This window comes from Penaeus japonicus, unplaced genomic scaffold (assembly GCF_977035675.1).
Source record: "Penaeus japonicus unplaced genomic scaffold, GWHDUDI00000001_assembly GWHDUDI00000030, whole genome shotgun sequence".
Taxonomy (NCBI): Eukaryota; Metazoa; Arthropoda; class Malacostraca; order Decapoda; family Penaeidae; genus Penaeus; species Penaeus japonicus.
Window position 1 is genome coordinate 35184854 of NW_028234432.1, and position 10364 is coordinate 35195217.

Below are 10364 nucleotides of genomic sequence, written 5' to 3' on the forward strand. Positions count from 1 at the left end.
ATATATATATATATATATATATATATATCATATATGTGGATGTAGTGTGTGTGTGTGGTGTGTGTGGTGGTGTAGTGTGTGTGTGTGTGGGAGATGTGTGTAGGTAATAATGGAATATATCTATGAATACGATTTGTACTTATTGTTATTTTATCAACAGCCTTTAGTATACGTTAGTTTTTTTTCATAAAACTATATTTTCTGCGTGAACCCTAACACATAGTTAATTATATATATCAAAAAAAATAACCCAAACAAACATATATATGGATACTGGAAATAGATTTTTCGCTATCTAACGATCATTCTGGTAGCTGGTTCTACTATCATTGCTTATTATCTTCTTATTATCAAAGGTGGCTGGGGAAAATGAGTATTGTCTGAATCACAGGTGCAGAATGCAGAATTATTATATATATGGCACTTAATGCTTCCTGACAAGGCCAAATAAAAATAAACATCATCATATGTATATATCCACAAGTATCGAGAGACTCTAGCATGAACTTATTTCCGGTTGCTCACGCTGGTACATCAAGAGCTTGTGACGGTCACAATAACAACGAAGGCGGGTTTGAGAATGATTATTGAATAAGAACCCTTTAATCCGAAAGCTTTTTGAGTATCCGGCACCTGCATACTGCGATACAGTGTACTATCTGTAAAGCGATAACTTGAAATACTGTTCTCCCATTTGGGTTTTACAGATTTCATGATCTTCATCATGAGTACGAGATCTAGAACAAACCCACCTTCCTTATTTGGGCTGTCCACATTACACAACCCTATAAAGATGGCGTTTCTCGTGTACTACTCACAGTTACGGTTATGTGAACTTCTACGAAAAATATTATTTACTCAGATCCAGCCTGCTGTTATAGTAAATTTGACATCCCTACCTTTGGAATTGAAAAGTTATTGTTTCCTAATGTGGTGTGGGGTATGTAGATAAAAAAATACAATACATTGTCATAACTGTATTTTACAATTATCTTTATATACAGTATGGCTACTGCTGGCCTTTAACACATTATAAGATCGACTGTGAAAGTAGTGACTCTTAACCAGGACTTCCCTGACTTCATTACCAAGTCAACATAACTTTCACTGCTCCTCAATACTGCCATAAGCCTGTGCCAGAGCATAGCTTCGCCAGAGGCAACTGACCACGCTGCCTGTGATTGCAGTATGGCAGCTGAGCCCCGTGCCGTCCCAGCTCTCCAACATACTCACTCCTTCGAACTCTCGTCTCCAGCGCCTGGCGCTTTCGGCCTCCGCCGCAGGTCGAGGACAAGACGTTCCTCTGGTGCTGAGCTCGTGCTTGGCGAAGAGGCAGAATTGCACGGGGCAATCCTGCACGGTGCAACAGGCTGCGTGAAGAGCAAGGATGTCGCTGAAGCACTGCCACACCTGGCATGCTGGCGATGGCGGAAGATGCTGACGGCGTGTTATGCCGCCCTCAGGCTAAGGCACACACCGTCCCTTGTAAGAGCAGCCTTGGCCCTGGCAGTACTGGTGGTGGTACAGGAGCTGGGTGGCGTCCCCAGGGGCGAGTGCTCTGGCCTCCATGAGGACTTGCGAGGCCCGACAGGGAAACTCGCACAGCTTCCTCCCCCCCCCACCCCCCCCCCCCCCCCCCCCCCAGGGGTGGTGAGGACGGCCAAGGGACGTTCGTCTTTGTACTGTACCGCCGGGCTTCCGCTCATAAAGGGCTGCCTCCAGCCTCCTTGCCGCGTCTCTCGTCCCTCGGCAGGGGACGCCCACCCCTCCTCCGGTGAAGAGACTAAGAGCCGTCTCCGAAGACGGGTTCTCTTATGCACTCCTGTACGTTCCTCGTCAGATTTGTATTTCATTTGTTTGGCGGCTCCAATGCTAATCCACGCGTCCGGTTATTGTTGCTTTGTTGAAGTACAGACACTTAAAGAATGTTTGTAACTACATCTGGTTCATTTTTTTGAGACGAATCTCTTGAAGTACTTTCGACGCTCTATGACTTTATCTCTTTAATTTTCCTTTGACTGCCTTTGAATCATTATTATGTGCAGCAGAGCTGAATTTTCCTCGTGTCCTCCTCCGCAAAGTTTGGATTTGTGAATCTGGAAGTCCCACATTAAAAGTACAAAATCGATAAGCAAGCCCCCCCGCCCTTTAGGTTTTTTGTCTGATACTCTTTGAATGTTGTTTTGGTAATGATACTTTCTGATTTATTCGTACAAAGTCGTCGGTTTCCTTGTAATGTCTCTCTGTGGGGACAGATTCGTCTGGGGTCGAGGGTGTAGTAAGTATATTTACATTGACCTTTTTTTCTTCGCCTATTATTTCATTCATGCGCTGTAAGTATTCTGACACATCCATATCAGGAAATGTATCGGCCATCTGACCTGTTTGTGAAGTCTCTGTGTATTCGATTACGTTGTCATCTTTACCAAAAGGTGGTTCTTCATTTACCGGCATCTAAAGTTGATTGATACTTGGTTTGATGAGTCATTAACTCCTGAATGAATGAAAGGAGTCTTGATGGTATATCTCCTTTGTACTGACATGTGTATAGAGATATAGCTAGAAGGGAGCTTAAAATTGACATTCTTAGAGTATTTCTGCTGTTGGTTAAATAGTGAAGATGGAACGCTCTAAATAAGATGTTATCTCTCTTGTGCGCCCTTTGCGCTTTGGTGGTCTTTGGAGTCACAATACCGGTCGAAGTAACGTCAACTACCTCATTGAAATGCCGCCCTTCCGCTTGTGGCTATCCTGTGAAGATCCCTTTTGAGTTGCGCTTCCTGGAGGGCTTGATCGGCCCAACCCCGATGGCGTGACCGCCAGGCAAAAAACACCACACAGAGGCTGGTTGTCACATGGGACCCCATTATAGAGAAATACACTTTGGGCTGGAGGATTTACGACACCAAGGGGTTTGCCATTCTCTGGCGTCTGGATGTGTGTTGATAGCTCTGTCCTAAGTGAATGGATTATAGGACTGTTGCCTGGTGGTTTCACCCTGTCCTCCGCACTAGCTGGAGGCCCCTTGCTCTCCTTTCCTCCTTCGTGCCTTACAAGCTCTAGATCTTGGAAAAAGTATAGTAATATGTTGTAAGTATAAGTAACAGGACCTTGCTTGAAGGCTTTTCTCCTGGACGGGAATTTGTTTCGAATAAGCACGGCTATCTGCAATGAGATGAATAAAACTCAAATGAAAAAGACAGTCAAGAAATAAAGCTTTTATAGGGCCGAGAATCTTATAAATGTAAGAATCTAACGAAAATATTGAAAAACAATGATAAGCATTTTGAAAAGCTATACTCACACTGGTGTCGGTGAGAGGTTCGTCCGGATGGTCGCGGGCGTAGGCGGCTGCCACCTCCCACGCGAAGGTCCTCGTCCCGGGCTTGTCCCTGAGTTCGGCGTCCACCCACTTGCGTCCTATCGCCATCCTGCAGCTGATCCCTTGTGTCTGAGTCACACCATTCTCCACGGGACTTTCTCTCCCGAGTTGAACGTGTTGCTCCTGATGCTTAGCGCTGGCCTCTTCGGCTGCGGCTGCGGCTGCGGCTGCGGCTGCGGCTGCGGCTGCGGCGGCGGCGGCGGCGGCGGCCGCTGGTGTGACCGGCCTTAGATTGTACTTTGGAGACTGGCTCTGAGGAGACGATGAGCGGAGTGAATTGGATTCTACGTTAATCATGTTGCTAACCCTTTCGACTTGTGATAATACATTTTCTATTGAATTGCACGTTCTCGTGTTTGTGTGATTTTCGATATTAGATTTAATAAGGTCTGTTTCTTGACAAGTCAATAGCTTGGGTTTATGATAATAATATTGATTCCCAGTGCTCTCATTTTCGACTGGCTCTCGTTTCAAGCCTATTTTTTTCAAAAAGTGGTCTGAAGTTAAGCCAGCGGTCCCTCCACTACCAACTATTAGTGCTGGTGACAAGTGTCTATGTCTAGACAGCTGTTCACTATTAGCTTCACTAAGCAAATCCTCGTCAGTTTTCCTCACATTTCCATGGAATCGAGATGACTCTTTGGTGTGAGTGCCACAGGCTGAGATCTCAGGCTCTTCCTGCTGAAACGGTGAAGCAGTAGAAGCGCTGCGGTCGCTCCTGCTGACGACGGCCTCGGCTGCAGGACTAGCAGGAGGCGTGGCCTGAGGGGAGCTCGTCTCGAAAAAGAACTTTCGCTTTTTGGGAATGATAGAAGATTCGGAAGGAGCCTTCCTCTTGGTGGGCTGTGTTGGGGACGCCACAGGGACGTCAAAGTGGGTCGTGGGACGCGGAGGGGAGGACGGGACTTCACTGTGGGTGGGGGAAGAGGGGAGAGAGGGAGTGACATCATCGTTGTTGGCAGAGCAGGGGTGGGAGGGAGTGACGTCATCCTGAGACTTGGCTTCGTCCAGGGACTTGATGGCAACATTTTTGTAGACGTAAATCTGGGCGCCTTGACCTCCTCGGCGACACTTCTGGTTCTTGAATCTGGACTTCAAAACCTTCCCGAACTGAAAGTGAAAGGAACAAGTATATTAGTGGGATTCCGAGTCATGGAAGCACTGGCATTAGCGAATGAAAAGCCATTGACCAAAGACGTATCCTTCAACTCATCCTTACCTGTGCTATGTCCATGTAGTGTTGCGGATTCTCGTTGAGGTAAGTGTTGTAGAGGACATGGACTGGCGTGGTGGCCCCCTGACGCCCCTCCAGCCTCCTGTCCACCCAGTCGTCACAGATCCTCCGCCACTTCGGCCGGTGCGAACTGGAGGAAAGGACATTTTAAGATTTAAAGAAAATATGTGTGTGTGTGCGTGTGTGTGTGTGTGTAAATCCATTGAAAGAAATTATCAGATAATATAATTTGTACCTTTATTTTTCATATATCTAATCGTTACCATTTCACAAAAAAACGAACACCCCCACTGCTGAGATTAGATAGTTTATCTAAAGTACCTCATATTACCTGGCACGGCAAACGTTCGCTTATCATATTCATAGAAGACAGATCAAGGGGAAATGTGGAGCATTAGGATACCTGAACCATTATCAGATAAAGCTACTCTACTACTCTCTCTACTCTAAACTTGACTTCATTATTGACAATGGTTTGCTTTCGTTGAGGCATGTGTTGAAATTACTATCCACGTTGACGCTAATCAAAAAGAAGGTTTGGGGAATAAAATAGATCATAGATAAATATATGGAAAATGTGCAATACGAGAGAGAAAGAGGGGAGGGGGGGATAGAAGGAGGAGAAGGGGAGGGGGCGAATGAGAGAAGAAGAGAGAGAAGGAGAGAGAGAGAGAGAGAGAGAGAGAGAGAGAGAGAGAGAGAGAGAGAGAGAGAGAGGGAGAGAGAGAGAGAGAGAGAGAGAGAGAGAGAGAGAGAGAGAGAGAGAGCATTGTGGTCAAGTGCGGACTGGGTACATCATCTACGTCATAGCAGAGATCCTGATGCCACAGCCACTTAGGTAAAATGTGCAATAAGAGAGAGAGAGAGAGAGAGAGAGAGAGAGAGAGCGAAAGAGAGATAGATAGAAGAAAAAGAAGAGAGAGTATATAGTGAGAGAATAAGAAAAAGAGACAGTGAATGTGTACATTGCATTATATGTCACGAACTGAACACTTACCTTCCCCGTGATTTTGCAATGAACGCCTGATCATAAAGTCGTTTCCTATTAGATATTGAATCCGAATTTTCCTTATTGTCCGCGAGTTCACAGTTCAAATATTTCCTGATGAACGTTCTACACTTGACCATCTTCCACTGGCTGTTGTCACCGCAAAAGTTCAACAGAATGACGTAACTTCTCTCGCATTCGCTCTCGCTCCGCAGAGCACACTGAGCGTTAGCGAACTGTCAACAGTCTTTATATCTTCTCCCGTAAACGTATCTCATCATGTTGCTTCTCGGAACTGCATATCTTGATATCTATTTGGCTGGAGGACTACATTCGAGTCAGTACAAGAATTGCAGAATGTGACCCAACATTTACCACGCTCTAACGTTCGATTTGCAATGCTACTTCCATAGTGACCGTGGAACGTGTGCAACAAACACTCCCAGTCCTCACGCAACACGAGGAAAACAAAGGTACAAAGAGGTGCCAAGAATGCCAACTAAGACCCTCCAGTCTTAACAGGAAGAGACAGCGGTGCCGTGGGTCGAAGTGCACACGTTTTCGAGGAGACAAACACACATAGACCCATGCATGCTCAAGGATAGGTATAATAGACACAGAAATGGCAAGAAACAGCAAGAAACACACATTGCAACATACGTGACGATATGTCGTTTATTGGTATACACGAATAAGTGATTAGACGTAATCGTGTATCTCAATGCACACGCCTTTAGGATCCCATCTTCTAAGGACTTCCTCTCACTACCGAACCCAGATGGCAAGGTCAAGCGCTCCATCTCGTGCTACGTCTTTCATTTTCCAAGGATGGAGTCTGAAAGAGATGAAACTTTCCTATAAACTCGATATTTTACAAGTTGGCATAGAGTGGCTCTCAGGCCTCCAGTCCTTGTTTGCCCTTTTTTCTGTTTGTTTTACGAATTTGCAGAATGTTGATTTTCGTGTCCTAGATCGCCTGGGAAATGATTCCTTAAAATTGCAAACTTGGACGCAGTGTATAAAAAGATTGGGTGTCGCAGTTTGTAATTATCTGATATATCAGTCCTCAGATATCTGGTTATTATTTATGAATAGTTTTATATCGCGCGAATAACCTATAATTGCATTTAAAAATATCCCAATTTTATCCTGGATCAAGCCATACTACTACAAAAACTCTTCTAATAAGGGGTCAGGTCAGGGGTCAGGGGAATGAAGGTACGCTGAAGAGTATTTCCTTTCAATTCCTTTTACGCAATAGGACTAGGAAGCTTCATATGATCCAAATATCATTCCAATTTCATTAGAATTATTATTTGATATCATGTTTTTACTATCATAATTGTTATTACTCTATTGTTATAATCATTAATATTATTGCTAATATCGCTTGTAATTACTATCGTTATATTAGTAGTTTTTATTTATTTTTAACTAAACCATTATTATTGTCATTATTTATCCTCATTAATCCTCTTCTTTCCTTCCTCCTCCTCCTCCTCCTCCTCCTCGCCACCTCCTCTCCTCCTCCTCCTCCTTCACTCTCCTCCTCACTTTTCTCCCCCTTCCTCCTCCTCCTCCTCCTCCATCCTTCCACCTCCATCCTCCTCCTCCTCCTCCTCCTCCTATCTTTAATCTTTTATTATTACTATTATTGTTATCACCATCATCACTGTTATGTTTTTCACTCATATCCAGTTCAATTTCCCCGTATGCCATTTTTTGCAAAGCTAATTCTGCGAACTTCTCAAGTGATTTGCATATCGGGACGCTGCCCAACGAGACATGTACGAAACGCGTAGCGCGTCGCCAGAAGTTCGGTGCAGGAGAAGAGGGCGAGAGAGAGAGAGAGAGAGAGAGAGAGAGAGAGAGAGAGAGAGAGAGAGAGAGAGAGAGAGAGAGAGAGAGAGAGAGAGAGAGAGAGAGAGAGCGAGAGAGAAGAGAGAGAGAGCAGCAGAAGCGAGCAATCAGTACAGAGAGCGAGAGAGAGAGAGCGAAGAGAGAGAGAGAGAGAGAGAGAGAGAGAGAGAGAGAGAGAGAGAGAGAGAGAGAGAGAGAGAGAGAGAGAGAGAGAGAGAGAGAGAGAGAGAGAGAGAGAGAGAGAGAGCAAAGCAGGAGAGAGAAGGAGATGGCGAAGCAAGAGAGAGAGAGAGAGAGAGAGAGAGAGAGACAGACAGACAGAGACACACAGAGAGAGAGAGAGAGAGAGAGAGAGAGAGAGAGAGGGGGGGGGGGGAGGGAGGGAGAGGCTGCCAATAAATCCAAGGTAGGAACTCGGATCTGAACACGTTCGGAAAACGTTGATCTCGACTCTGTCTTGGTCCCGAACGAAGCCGGAACAGGCACTCCTCTTGATGCAATGCAACACCAGATGTGGCACAAACACACCGATCGCGTTTCCCAAGAATGGAAGTGCAATCACGTAAACTTCTTCAGCGTGAGTAAGGAAAAGAAAATGGAATGAACCCAAGGCACACCAAAGGCTTTTCGCAACAACTTTTCTCATGTCGAAGAGAAGAAGTAACTTGTAAGGGACGCTGTAGCTCTTAATTTCAGATGGAGACGGCTTCTGGCGAAAAGGAATTTTGTGGTGTAGGAGATATGGATGTGCATCTGGAAATTATCTCAATTAATAATAATATATATATATATATAAAAGCTATATATAATATATATATATAATATATAATATAATAATATATATATATATATATTTATACTTACATATATAGTATACATATATAATATATTTAAAATTTATATATATATATATAAATATATATAACATACATACACACACCCACACACACACACAACACACACACACACACACCACACATATATTTAATATATTTATATATATATATATATATAATATATATATAATATATATAATATATATATATTATATATAATAATATACTAATATATAGGATATATATATATATATACATACATACACACACCAACCACACACACACAACACACACACACACACACACACACACACACACACACACACACACACACACACACACACACATATATATATATATATATATATATAAATATATATATATAAATATTCATAATTGTTGTTTGTTGAATTGTATCTCTCTCTGGCGGGGGGGTGTGCTCTCTCTCTCCCACTATCCTCTCTCTCCCCTCTCTCTCTCGCTCACTCTCTCTCCGTCTCTCTTCTCTCTCTCTTCTCATATATATATATATATAAATATATATATATATATATATATACATATGTAGTGTATATATGTGTGCGTATGTGTGTGTGTCTGTGGTATACACATAAGACAAAGGAAAACTTTAAAATAGCATTTAAAAAACTATAAGAACAACTAGTGGGGAAACACACACGCAAAGAATCAAGAATGTGGGTGCAAGTAACGTGAAATTAAATAGCTTTCTGACAAAAAAAAAAAAAAAAAAAAAAAAAAACATATATAAACATAAGTAGCAACCAGAAGACCCCTCGTGACCGACCAGCTTTGTGCGGAAATTCTGAATGAAACGTGTGTAACTCTACGGGGGACACGAGAGCCCCAGTGTGTAAATAGAAATTACGAGGAAACAAATGTGGCCTTTTAATCGAACGATTATTCACGAAATATGAATGTAATCTTAAACCATGTTGAAACACTTGTGATAAAGCATATCCGATGACGAGAGGGTGGGAGAGAGAGAGACAGATAGTGAGAGCAAGAGAGATAGATAGAGAGAGCAAGAGAGAGTGAGAAATTGAGAACAAGAGAGAGATAAAAGTTAAAAGGGACAGATAGAGAAGAAAGAGGAGGAAGAGAGATTGAGAATGAGAGAGAAAGATTGAAAGAGTCAGAGAGATAAGGAAGAGGAGGAAGAGAGAGAGAGAGAGAGAGAGAGAGAGAGAGAAGGAAAAGGAGGAAGAGAGAGAGAGAGAGAGAGAGAGAGAGAGAGAGAAGGAAAAGGAGGAAGAGAGAGATAGAGAGAGAGAGAAAGAGAAAAGGAAAAGGAAGAAGAGAGAGAAAGAGAGAAAGAAAACAGAGAGAGAGAGCGAGAGAGAGAGAGAAAGGAAAAGGAGCAAAAGAGAGAGACAGAGAGAGAAAGAGAAACAGAGAGAGACAGACACAGAGACAGACACAGAGACAGACAGGAAAAGAGAAACCGTACACAAACAAGAGAAATGAGAACGTTGACATATCACACACACACTATCACCCAGGAGGGGTTTCCCAAATTGCCCAATGCCTCTCTTCTCAAAGGATCACCAGACAACGCGTACGTTTCCTTTCTTCGGCCGTAAGTAAAAGCTTGTTTAAAGGAAAATTTGTTCAGTTCCCGATTTGAAGCGGAGACTAAAGAAAAAAAAAAGATAGGAAAACTCTAATACAAGGAAAATCATTGAAGTGGCGAGGTGTATCGTGTAGCAAATAGCTTTTTTTCTGTGAATTTTGTGGCTTTTGTTCGTAAGCTTAACACACAACGGCAGGGTGGATAGTGAGTGACGTACTGAAAATGATGATTATGATGATGTTTATGATGGTTAAGAGGAGGAGGATTATGATGATGAGGATGAGGATTATGATGATGTTTATGATGATTATGATGATGTTTATGATGATTATGATGATGATGATTATAATGATTAAGAGGAGGAGGATTATGATGATGAGGATGAGAATTATGAAAATGATGATTATGATGATGTTTATGATGATTAAGAGGAGGAGGATTATGATGATGATTATGATGATGAGGATGATGAT

At 42.9% G+C, this 10364-nt stretch overlaps 1 pseudogene across 1 annotated transcript; it reads right to left on the minus strand.

The window, feature by feature from the left end:
- Nucleotides 1–1114: 1114 nt before the first annotated feature.
- LOC147468296 (uncharacterized) lies at nt 1115–5820 on the minus strand (annotated as a pseudogene). The gene is made up of 6 exons (XR_015192531.1): nt 5614–5820; nt 4602–4746; nt 3305–4492; nt 2717–3165; nt 2449–2559; nt 1115–1872 (listed from the first exon to the last, which is right to left on the minus strand). The product of XR_015192531.1 is annotated as an uncharacterized LOC147468296 (transcript).
- Between the last annotated feature and the right edge of the window lie 4544 nt (nt 5821–10364).